We start from the raw sequence: 13,220 nt of genomic DNA, 5'->3' as shown, positions 1-13,220 counted from the left end.
GAACTAGTCAGAATGTAAAATACAGTAGGGCTGAAATTAGATTATGTCTGAATGTGACGATGAGGTTCTATAATATGATACACTACTTAATTAGACTGTATTGGATGGACATAAAGGTGGACTTGATATGTTACGTGTGTCATAAGTGCCAGGGAAGGGAGTGTTTGGCTTGCAAGGTCAATCTGATCCTTGGCCACTTATGTCAGTGATCGAGCAGGGGTGCAGGAAAAGGAAGAATGGACGACATCGGACCCCAACCTGGGCCATACTCATAGCCTATGCTTTCTTTTGTATTTGGTTATTTCTGGGAATGTACGAAGGAGGGGAAAGGAAATCCTGCTGATCTCTTTCTTCCTTCGGCACTGAAATGGATGCACCTCATTTGAGGTTGATGGGTTCAAGTGTTGCTCCCCCCCCCCCCGACCTGGCATTAGTTTGACCACTTGTAGACCCTGGCCAAAGTTCGGGCTCCTCTGCACAGTACTTCTCGGTAACTCCAGCTCCACGTGACCTCTCTCTTCTGGTGTTCTTCGAACCACCCCTCTGCCTGCTCTGACTTGTGCTCCCTCCACCAGGGCATAAGCTCCAGTGGGGGCAGGTCTGGGACTCACCTTCTTCCTAGTTGATAAGTGTTAGCAAGTGACAGGGTTTTCCTGGGCCGGTGTAAAGACTTCTCTTTTTTGCTTCAGGGGCTACCTGAGGCTTGAGGAACTACTGCTGCGACTTTGATAGTACATTGGCTTTCAACCAGTTCATGGAATTATAAATGATTAACCGTTATCAGTGCACATCTTCACCTCTGTGTAAAAATAGATTGACTGTAATGAGCGTTTGAATAAATCATAAGAATGGCCGCCTTGCGATCGGCTAACATCCTGCCGATGGCTGCCCGGTGAGTGAGCAGGGCGCCGGTCCTCTGCCTAATGGCCTGCAATTCAGTACTGGTTGCCTGAGTGAATGATTGACGGGCCTCAGCTCCCAGGGCACCTCCTCTCAAGCCCGGGCTCTGGAGTGGTAGAATCCTCAGGCTGAAGGTGTGGGGAAGGGTGCCTTTCTCCATCCTGTTCCTGGAAAGTCTGCCCAGAACCGAGGATAAGGGTGTGGGTGCGAGTGTGGGTCGGAGGGAGCCGGAGTAAAGGATAATGACCTCTGTGAGAATCGATGTCTCCTCGTATCCGAGGTTACTGGGATCTCATAAGCCAAGAGCAAGCTGAGCGTGAACTTTGATGAGAGCTGAGAGTGGGAGAGAAATTGGTCTGTATCTTCCCTCCCCATTGTATAAGGAAGTCTGGCATTCCTAGCACGGAGCCACTCAAACTCAGGGAGCACTCCCTTAAAGGGACGTTCTTGGAACTACAGAGTAGGCCCAGGGTTCTCGGATGGGCAGGCGTCAAAGGTTTTTCAGGTAGTAGTTAGTTGTCAAAGCCACCTCAGATGGGAGGCAGAAGAGGAGAGACAGCAGACTCAGAGTGACAGGGACAACAAGATCGAGAGGAAAGAGAAAATCTGAAGTTTCAGAGGGAACTCGTGGGAATCCAATGATTGATGCTGAGTTTGCTGGAAACAACACAGCGTTTAATTCTAGTGGTGTCCTATTAGGCTGTGTAACAAACTGACCTACAACACACAGGAGATGAACGTTTATTCTGACGACGTCGAGTGGCAACTTGTCTGTCTGTTGGGTATGGGATTTCAGTTAAGGCAACTCAAAAGCTGAATGGTAGAATCACCCTAGGCTCATTCACTCAGATTTCTGGGCTTTGATGCTAGCTCTTGACTGAGACCTGTCAGTCAGAACTTCATGGCCTTTCCACGTGCTCTGGGCTTCCTTACAATATGGCTGCCAGATTCTAAAGCGAAGCAGCCTGAGGGAGTGCAAAAGTCACGAGGAGGCTTCATTGCCTTCCTTGACTTGCTCCATAAAGTCAAGTAGTGCCCTCCGAGCTTCGTTCTGACCATCAGAACAGGTACAAAGATCCTCCTCGCTGCCTCTCAACAGAATCAACACCCGGCTTAAGAGAAGAGCCAAGGGTGGTGGCTTCATGGCGGTGGTGACGGGGGTGCTGGTGGTGCTGGTGGTGGCAGTGTGTGTGTGTGTGTTTAATTTTTTTAAACCATCCCTTCGTGTTTACAGGGAATGGTTCTGGACCCCTTACAAAGCTAAAAAATCTGAAGACGCAGAGGCAGATACTGGCAGGCATAGTACTTATAAATGGTCCATGCACATCCTCCCACATCCTTGAAACCATCTTTAGATTATTTATAAGACTGAACACAATGTAAATAGTTGCCGATACTATGTCGCTTATGAAATAACGGGAAACAAACAAACAAACAAACAAACAAACAAACAAAAAGCGCCTGTTCTTACTTGTTCCCTCCAGATGCTTTATTTATCAAATATTTCCCATCTGTGATTAATTGAACCTGCGATATAACCTATCGATATGGAAGCTGTCGTATGCTGTTGCTCTCGTCTTTGGAGACCCCCCCCCAACCTACTGGAGCTACTATTGGCCCGCTACAACCGGCCTTACCTATTTCCTCAGAACAATTGAAATTGACCCTTCCTGAGGGTCAGGATGCGTTCTGTGCAGTCTGGAGAGTGATCTATGATAGCCGTGCTTTCAGTTTTAAGAGGACAAATTTATTAAGTAGATAGCAAAGGAAAGATAAAAGAATAAATAGCGAGTGGCCATAGAAGCAGCGGGCGTCGAAAGTATCATCAAATCAGGTGGTGGAGGCAATTGGAATATCCCGACCGAGAGTACAGACAAAAGGTAATATCATCAAAGCAGGGCTTAGGAACATCTAGTAGAAACTCAGGGAGCCCCGCCCGCCGAGGCGGCCAGCTGGAGCCTACAACAGAGAGCCCTAAGCAGAGCAGAGTCCCCTCCTGTGAGTGAGACCTCAAATGAAAGAACAAATAACAGCAGGAAAGTGACAGGGTCAAACCAGCTACTTAGTCATCCAGAAGAAACCAACTGGGGAAGTTGAGGCAGCCAGCCAAGTCCCCATTTGCAGTTCCCATCTATAGGTTAACTTCTCGAGGCTGAGCTTCTGGCCTCCTGTTCCCACAGGAGACATTTTTCACATTAGGGGATAAACGGTAGTAACCTTGGTTGGAAAGGGTTGACCTCCAGCTCTTTTCAAGGGCATGATGATTTTAACACCCTTAGCTGCTTACTGGTTGGTTTTTTTGTTTCTTCACAGAGCCAGAAGGCCGGCCTGACTCAGGACTTTCTTTCAGGGGGCATAAGCATGCTTGGATCTGAAGTGGGCTGAGGGGCAATCCTGCTCCCAGAGTCAGCATCTCAGGGCACTTAAACAACACGTGGCGATTTACCAACATAACACACATTACACTCTGGAAAGAAACCGTAGCCTTGGAAACCCTCCAAAGCCAAACTCAGCCTCTTCTCAGGCAGGGTGTGGTAGTTCTAACAGGTCCTGTGCTGGGAGGAACTGTAACATCATGGCTCATACCAGGGAGAATAAGTCCAGTATGTAGCTTATAACCCACAGCTGGGAATCTTAGATCTAGAGGATTCTAGACCTGTGAGCAGGGACTCTGCAAGCCTGGACCCGCTTCCCACATCTCCATTGCCATGGCCATCAAAGTCGGGGTAGGTTCCAGGTAAATCTCAGAGCTTAAGAAACTACAAGGGACTTCATGGGGTTGAGGAATCCTGCACACGAATCTCTCTCTGGTCTCTCCAACTCCTCTGCTAGTCTCTTTTCCTTCTATCACACATTCTGACTTGGGAGAGACTTAGGGACTTTTAAGGGACCACTCTCTTCACCTTTCCCATGCCTGATAAAGATGCTGCTAAATTTTGAAGAGAACCTGGGTGCTCTGGCTTCCTAATTGTGACTTAAGGGATAAAAATGAATCCCAAGCCACCAAAGAGCAGATAGAAACAGAACCAGTCCATCGTATGAGGGCAGACACTTGGGAATGGCTAGTACCCGGAGCCAGGCAGAGAAGAGGGGTACGTGATGACTCATGAAGTCAAATTTAATATTGGTAAGCAATGCTTGCTGAGTGTTCACTATGCTAAGCCTCTGGGGTGCATTTTCTCACTCACCCTATGCTATGGGATTCTGTTATTAGCTCTGTGGGTACAAAGAAGAGAAGGCCCAGAGGACAAAGAAAGTACCAGAGGAAGGGAGTCTGTGGAACAGTTGAAATTCAACTTAGAATTATCATCAAGACTTGAGCTGCTTCATCATTTGCTCAGCGTGTATTGTACGAATCTATAGACAATCACTGAATCCCCTTTAATGTGTATAATTATTGTATTAACAGAATCTAATTTAAGAGAATCTAATTTAATAATAAAATCTAATTCAAAAGAAAGAGTTCAGGGCCAACCTGGTCTACAGAATGAGTTCCAAGATAGCCAGGGATATACCGAGAAACCCTGTCTCAGAATCTCCTCTCTCTCTTCTCCAAAAGAAAGATCCTCAGTTTATTCTCCTCTAACAAGAAAATGTCTGCTGATCACGCCCAGTGTTACCTTCAGCACTCAGATTCTAAGCGCAGTCTGGGACTTACTCAGGCAGAGTAAAAGTGAGCCTACTTTAAAAAGTTTGTCATAAAGATATGGAATAATTTCCTCTTTTTTACTCTCTCATGAAAGGTAGGTCAAGAAACCTGTTAAATTTGATCACTTAAAGGAATCACATTGTATCCACTTCCTAGGACCACTGTGGGGAAAACCAGCCATGAGTACTCATTCCTGGCACATAGTGCTCAATGGTGACTTTGCCAGTAAATTTAAAAAAAAAAAAAAAATTAGAAAGACTAGAAAGAAAGAAGCTAGGGGAGAAAGATCATTCCTTTCCGTTACTTGGGAGAGATTGTCAAGAATCTTGCCTTTAACTGTACTTGCCATAAAGTTCACTCATAAACTATTGATATTTTAATAATACACATTAGCATCTTGCCCTTTGACAAATGAATATTGAATGAGCAATAAAGAAGCAGAAGAGTATCCAGGTACACTGCTCGGAGAAGCCAGAGTGCTGGGTGGTTGTCCAAGCGAGTACCGCACTTCCAGACCTTGGGACTCACCCCTCTCTCCAAGGACCCTCAGAGAGGGCTCTTCAGGGAACTCAGACTCCATCTAGAATAGTTTAGTCAGAGCCAGGGTTTTGCCCTCCCTCTTTCTCTTCCCCTCAGAGAAGAGGAAAGGTTAAGAAAGAGCTGATAGGAATTGATTTGAATCCTGTGAAGTACCTGGCTCAAGCCTCCCATTGGTTTTGCTTAAAGGTGCAGTTACCTTTGTTCTCCCAATCACAAGTCTGCAGCAAACTGGGCACAGCAGGGCACACTTTTAGTCTCCATCACTGAGGCAGAAACAGGCAGATCTCTGTTTCTGAGGCCAGTCTGGCCTATATAGCTAGTTCCAGGTCAGCTATGATAACATAAAGAGACCCCCCAAAATAAAAAATTATTATTAATAATATTACTACTACTATTACTACTACTACTAATAATAATAATAATAAAGAAATCTCAGCCAAGATAAGTACAACCTACAAAGCATGAGACAATAAACCTCCTTGTTATACCGGGTGTGTGTGTGTGTGTGTGTGTGTGTGTGTGTGTGTGTGTGTGTGTGTGTTTATGTGTAGAGGGATGTTATGGGTAGTGTGCTGATCAAGTTTGTAAGAAAGAGTCCCCTGCCTGGTCCCTTCAGCATCTGCTTCTAGCCCTACTGTCTGGGCCTCTCTTGTCTTATGGCCTTCTGTGGACTGGAGTGAACAGAGAGCAGGGATGGACTCTGCCTAGGTCCAGCTTAATTGGTGTGATTTAATGGCGTTTTGGCAGATTCAGATTTATATGGCTTTCTGTGCTGCAAATCTGCTTTCTAAACGTAGAATTTTTGTGGAGTGGTAAAAAATAATGGCTGTTCTGTGATTCCTGCCTCCCAAGCTAGGAGATTGCAATTTACATTATGCAAATAGACATTATGCAATCAAGGCACTTTAGCGGGAATCTGGCAGCAGAGAGGCCGCTGATGAGATGCGGAGGTCTGCAGCCCTAACCGGAGGGGCCCTGGGAAGAGCAGAGATGAAGTGGAGACGAGATGGGTTAGGCAGGCAGGGGAGGAGGCCGAGAGTCTGTTTCCCAGGTCCACGGAGGCAGAGTGGAGCCTGCCCGGAGATGAACGCAACTCGGGAGCTGCCAAAACGACTCTCTCAATTAATGGCTTTGTTTAATCATACCCCCTGTCCAGAAGAGTATTGTCTTACGGATAATTTCGTTTGCCTAACGAGATTTTGCTAATTAAATCTCCTTTCGGTTGGTGTGACTATGCCTGCAGGAGAGGGGGCTATTTGGAGTCGTCTCCATAAACCTTTTTGGAGAGGGGCTTAGAAAGAGAGTTGGGGGAGGGGAGGGAAAAGACGAGAAGGGAAGGAGACCCTGTCCTGCAGGGAGCAGCTTTGAGCAGGGTTTGGAACTCCCGCCCCACTCCTTCCCTTACCCACGGAAATGCAGTCACTTACAGATCGGGCACCCAGCAGAACGGCTTTGCTCTTCTCCACTTCTTCTGACATCTTCACTTATATAATAGCCACTCTTACCTTCTTCCCAAATCCCCAGGGAGAACTGTGAACCTCAGAAGGAGGTTTCCAAGGACTTCCAAGTGCTCTTGCCTGCTGGTGCTGCTGGGCTTGGCTGGCTGTGGAACCTCTCCTGTGGCCTTCGGTTAGTCGGCCAGTCTGTCTCTTCAAAAAGAAAAACGCGCTCCTAAATTGGCCACTTCTCAAGGGATAATTAATTATATGAATCGAAGAGGAGACCTCCTTGTCAGACTCATTTATCATCAGAGCTGGTCAAGGAGAGACTTCATGTAGAGGAGGCCAGCGCTGTGCCCCTATAGCTGGAGCACAATTAGTACTGTGTATAGAGCAGCGTCCTGTAGATGTTCGTTCGCTTTCCCTGCGTCAGTTCTCGGCTGTCGACCACTAAGCCAAAAATGTTACACAGAAAATTCCCATAAGTTTTGAATGACTTTCTATTGTAATATATGGTAATAATCTGTAATCAAATTATAATTATTCTATTTTTATTTAGTTATTGTTAATCTCTTACTTGCTTCATTTATGAATTACATGCTACCATATATGTATGTGTAGAACACACACATATATAATATATTGTATATATGTATATATGTAAATGCACATATACATATGTGTGTATGTGTAAATGCACATATACATATATATTATATATTATATATACTATTCATATACATATAAACATTATATATATAGAGATAGAGAGAGAGAGAGAGAGAGAGAGAGAGAGAGAGAGAGAGAGAGAGAGAGAGAGAGAGATTGTACCTTCCATGGGTTAGATAGTAACTGAGAGTCTTGGGATCTCTTTCCTGTGGGTCCACCAGGGCTACTGTATGTGACCATGTGACTCCTGTGCTGAACCACTTCTAGGCTTTTCACTAATAACTGCTGAGGGCCAGCTACCTTGGCCTGGGATCTGTTCTTCCAGCTTCTTCTCCCACCTTCTCCCCACCATGCTACCATCTGCCCCTCCTGCCTGCCTGCAGACCCCAAGCTGTGGCTTATTCCCGCCACTGAGGTCCCAGGTAGCCAACCCATGCCTTTTCTTCCAGTGCTCTGTGCTTTTCTGTCTGGCTGCTTTGGCCCTTGCTGCTTCCCTGTATATAATTTCTTTATCCACGGCTGCTCCTGCTCCTGGTGTAGCAGTTCCTCTGTTGCTGCCTTCTCTGGGTCTTGTCTGCTTCCACCTCTCTCTCCCGTCTTTCCCTGTAGGTAACAGCAGGACCCCATATGCATTACTCACATTAAGCCCCAAATCTCTGCTTCTTTAACCCTAGCTTCTACAGCAGTGCCTGGCCGGAACAGCAAGGTGCATTGATTGGAAGGAGAGATGTGGGGTGATGGATGAGTAAACCCTAGCCGCAGGGAACGGATGATGGGGGTCACCTGTCCCTTGGCACCTTTATTTCACAGGTCAAAATGGTGCTTTCTTCCGTGTCCTCTTCCGAGTACTGGCCCTTGTGCTGGAGGTGCCGATGCCTCATTTCACACATGTTCACACGAGCCCCGTAACGTGCGGATCACTTCAGCTGAGCGAACTGAGGCTCCTCTGTCCTCATTACAGGGCAAGGCTCATGATGAGGACGGCAGCAGCCACGTGTGAGGGAGGGGAAGGCTCCTGTGCTTTCTCCTCCTCACCTCCTCACTCCAGCTGCCCACCGCCCACTCACTGACTCGTCCACCCTGCCTAACCGAACACCTCCTCGGAAGTGTGGACTCTGCCATTCCTGAGAACCCTAGAGCTCAGACATGTGTCAGGCTTCCCACTGTGCCTATGGGCTCTGTCTATGTGCACTGGTGCTGGTGGGAGTACAGGACCCAAGGTGTGTTCTTGTCTGCTGCTTTGGACTGTTTTGGACTAATGCCCAACCAGGAGCTGGGCGTAAAAGTGTTTTCTGGGCTTGGTAGGGTTAGCCTAGGGAAATTGGCTCTAGGTAGGGTTAGCCTGGGGAAATTGGCTCAGGTCTTTGTGTGTGCTACATGTGAATGAATGTGAATGTGAATATGTATGTGTGCATTTTGTGTTTTTTTAGTTCCTGGGGTTTGGTGCTTGTTGCCTTTTGCTCCAGAGATATCTCTGGGGGTGGGGGTGGGGGTGGGGGGCTGTCTCTTCATTTAGGTTTGCTGGTCTGAGTCTGTAGTGCTTCTAGGTACTGGCAAGTTTGCCAGTGAAGGTTTGAACCCGTGTGCACTTAGGTGTCAGGTAGGCTGGGTTTGAGTGCTGCTTCTGTTGCATTCTTAGCTGGGTTCTGGAGATTTGATTCTCTCATCCAGAAAGCAAGAATAATCAAACTCCCCCGTTCTGTCTTCCTGGCAGGCTGTGTGAAGGAATTTAAGAGACATGCGAAAGTGTTTTATAAACTATAGAGCTCTGCAGAAGTATGAGAGGTTATTATTTGAATGGTTATTACACTTGAACTGATCATCGTGTTTGGAAATTAGGGGCTCTGTTTTCGGGAATATAAAATCATCCGAGCCTGGTTTGAACTCTGAGACTCGCAGAGCAAGGATTAGAACCGATGGCAGATTTACCTGATTGCTAGAACCTTGCTGCACTGAGGCCTAGCCCAGAGACCTCTGCTGTCTCCCCTGCAGTAAACCGTGACTAAGGTGTGAGGGGGCTGGGGAAAGCAGCCCTTCTTCCCTAGGCACCTGTCCCCTAAATGAGTTCAAGGTCGTTTTTATGTTTGTTCCCAGAGTATCTGCTTCTACTGTGCCCTGCCTTTACTAGCAATGTTCTCTCTGCCAGGAAGAAATTGCCTTCCCACTTCGTCCACCAGTCTTCGTGTGTGTTCATGAGTCATGTGAGCACACACACACACACACACACACACACACACGTATCCGTACAAGTGTAGAAGATAGAAGTTGATATCAGCTTCCTCAAGTGCTCCCCCACTTTATTTCTTAGGACAAAGTCCCTCACCTGGGGCTCACGGATTGGCTAGACCGGCTGCTCATCAAGCTGTAGGGATCCTCCAGTGCACATGCAACCACCGTAGCTTTCTTGTGGGTTCTTGGGATTGGGTCCTTAAGAATTCAGGTCCTTGCGTATACGGCAAGCACTTTACTGAGGTGATCTCTCTTGCTCTCCCCTGGTCTTCTGACCAGTGCCAAACGGCTGGCTCCTCTCTGCCTCCCACGCCGCAGTGTACAATAAGCCAAACACCATTCCGGTGAATGGTACCTCAGCTACTGGGTGGAAGTCTCCAGCTTACAGGTGTGTTCTGTGGATGGGGAGCATCTGTCTACTGCTGACCCCTACAGGTAAACAGGTGCCCACCTGAGAAGGCAGATGCTGCCTCCATTACCACCCCACCCCCGCCCATCTAGATTCTGTCTCTTAGCAGGGTGCTGGTAGCTCTCCCAGAGACCCAGTTCCCTTGCCTTCTTCTCCTTGGTTCAAGGCTCCGTGTCTTCCCCGTGTTCTGGGCCTCTCCCCCAGACCCTCCTACTCCCAGCCCCAGGCAGCCTCTCCAAAGTGCCAGGGGGCTGGGAGGCTTTTCATTACCAAATGCACTGAACCTATTTGTGGGTGTTTTGCAAAGTGTTTAATCCAAGGTGTTCCCTCAATTAAATTAGTGCAAACATCTGTGTCCCACATCCACCTCCATTTGCATTCTGTGCCATTTATTACAGCAGGAAATTGGAAGGCACCTTAGGAATACTTAGGACTGAATTAGGCTGGGCTGGGGGAGGCATCAGGGGGAGGGCCTAGTGCCTGTGAGTTTAGCCCGCAAGGCTGATCCCTCTCCAGGCTGGGACTTGCCAGGAGCCAAGTCACTTTCTGGTGCAGGAGATCCTGTCTTCTGTGGAGAGGACCAGGTCTCCTGGGGGGAGACTGGGTGAGTTTAATTAATGCCCCTGGTCCCTACCTAAGGCCAAATGCCTGCAGAAACAGGGAGGGCTCACTGCTGTCACTTTTAATTTTAAACCTAATTTTAAAAAAAGAAAAGCTAAACTGGGGCTGAGAGAGTTGGCTCAGAACACTTATTCTTGTGAAGAACCGGAGTTTGATTCCCAGCACCCACATGGAGGCTCACCTTGGGCACCAGGCATGCATGTGGTACACAGGTAACGTACTCATATGAATAAAATAAATCTACAGATGGTCACCCAGCTACAGAAGAGTCTGTCCTGGGGAGCCCTTCCCTGTTGGAAGGTGGAGTTTTCTTATCTTGAAACTGCTTAGCTCTGGTGACTGCCTGGGCATGGGTGGCAGCATCTCAAGTCTTATACCATGAAATTCCCATCACTATTAAACATGTCAGGTGCTTTGGGAGTTCTACTGTCTACTCTAGGAAGAGTGACAGGATCACCTGTACTATGACAGACCCTGAAAGCCCCAGTGTCTGTTGTAACTCCCTCCAGCCCTGAGACCAGCCTCAGAAAGGGCAGCCATAGGCCCCTGAGACCAAGGCTAGAAAGTGGAGCAAACACTAATGCCTGAAAGTTTCCATCCCTCCCCCCACCCAAAGCTGTTTTCCAGTGTTCTCAAGATGTCTTTCTCAAATGAAGCTGTTGAAATTGGCTTTGAATTAAGATACTTGCTACTTCTCCTGACTCCTTGACCTACCTACCTGGCCTGGTTGTATTGAAGCCTTGTCTGCTCTTAGGATGGCTTAACTTAGGACTTTCCAAGGGCCTGTGAGGGGCAGTGCTGGCTTGTAGCCAGCTTACCAGAGGAAACCCTGAGTGTTGGGACAGGGGTCTGGGGGAGAGAACCTGGGGACAAGGAAGAGGCTTATAGGTCTCTTAAGAGATCTTAGAGGTCCCTGAATTTCTCAGCACGGAGTAGGAAAACAGGATTAGAAGAGGCAATGGCTTGACTAGATGCATAAGAAAGGGACCAAACTGTTGGGGATTTAGCTCAGTGGTAGGCGCTTGCCCTAGGAAGCATAAGGCCATGGGTTCGGGTCCCCAGCTCCGGGAAAAAAGAACCAAAAAAAAAAAAAAAAAAAAAGAAAGAAAGAAAGGGACCAAACTGTAACCCTGGGCTCCTAGGTCCCAAGAAAGGCACAGTACCAGGGTCTGAGAGGTTTGGTGCAGGGTGGGGGGAGCAGGGTGGGCGCTGCCTTTCGAGATGTAAGATGTAGTTTCAGTCTGGACAAGGAACTAGTATGGGAGAACATCCTTGTCGATTCGTCTAATAAGGATCCTCCTTAGCCACCCTTTACATGCACCTTCCAGGGCTCAGGGAACAGTTAACACATTTATTTACCCTGGTCCCTGTAGGGAGAGGTCCTGAGGTCTCATCTACAGACCTTCGATGGTAGCAGAACAGCCAAGAGAGCACCAGTCTAGGCTGGTCACTTACTAATAAAAGTCTTGCCTCCCCAAGTTGCCCTGCCATCAGAGGGAGAGAGGCTCAACACAGGAGCGATGAGTTCCAGATTAAAATCCTGCCCCCCCCCACTTTCCCTTCTCATTAGAACATTGTCTTAGCCTTGGTTTCCCAATGGATTAAAGAGCAATGATAATCTCTGAAGGTCACGCTTGGATCCAGTTAGAGGTTTAGGAAGTTTTCCACCTTCTCTTCTTAGATCCGGGGCCTCAGTTCTGGGACCTGGGAGTCTGTGGAGGTGAGGGTGGCCATCCTGCTTCAGCTCCCCACCCCCTTCCTCTTCTTTCCCCTCTTTCTCATCAAAGGACTTCAATAAATGCACCTCAGCATGTGGCAGTGCCTGGGGCTCTATAAGAATGAATTGCTTATCCCAGCTCTTACTTCAAGAAATGGCACTCTCCAATCAAAACACATTTAATAAGCATTGTCTGTGTGTAGTACTCAGCTCTAGGTCCGGTGGGTCACCCTGAGAATGGCCACAGCCTCCTCTTATCTCCTCCTGGGAGCCAACAGTCCATACTCTAATTGCAGTTGCCGGATCCCAGAGGGATCCCTTCCTTTGACTGGTGAGAACTCAGGTTCTCTGTGGCAAGAACCCAGATCACACTGGGCATCCTTCTATGACATCATCACCATGGGACTTCAGTGCCTCAGCTCCTCTCCAGTAGACGAGCATGCTCAGACCTTATAAAAGGCACTTCCCCTTCCATTACCTTGGTGCCTGGTACATGCTTGTTTTGTTGGGCAACTCCTGAGGCCTCCATTGGTGAGCTGGATGAGAGGCTGTCAGAGTAGCAGCCTGGACCTCTAGTTTTCAGAGTTTGGTGCAGAGAGCCTTCCCTAGCCTCTTTTGTTTGCTTCTTATTTGTGCTCTCCTGCCCAGCCACAGAATATGGGATCTCCAAATAGATGCAGGATTAGCAGAGATGGTTGCCCCCCACCCCAGATGATAGTGTCCCTCTACCTTGACCAGAAGTCTTTCTTTTCCAGCCACAAGACCAAAGCCCACTCATATTCCTAGGCCTTGGGTCATCTCTTCCAGAGAGTTCTAGATTCTTCTGGAAAAAGTCCAACATTCCCTTCCTAGCCCCTGGTCTGAAATGCTGACACTGGCCAGTGTGGCTGCGTCCCAGGTAGCTTACACTCGTCCTTTCACACAGAGAGCCATGGCTGGTGGCTGATAACTGCTAGCCCGTGCTCCACTTGGCATGGCTCCTGGCACGTTCTGTTTGACGATACCTGTTTACCTAGTGGAAGAATAAACAAGACCATTATTCCTGGT

Source organism: Rattus rattus, chromosome 8 (assembly GCF_011064425.1).
Source record: "Rattus rattus isolate New Zealand chromosome 8, Rrattus_CSIRO_v1, whole genome shotgun sequence".
NCBI classification, from domain to species: Eukaryota; Metazoa; Chordata; class Mammalia; order Rodentia; family Muridae; genus Rattus; species Rattus rattus.
Note: the sequence above shows the minus strand (reverse complement) of the source record.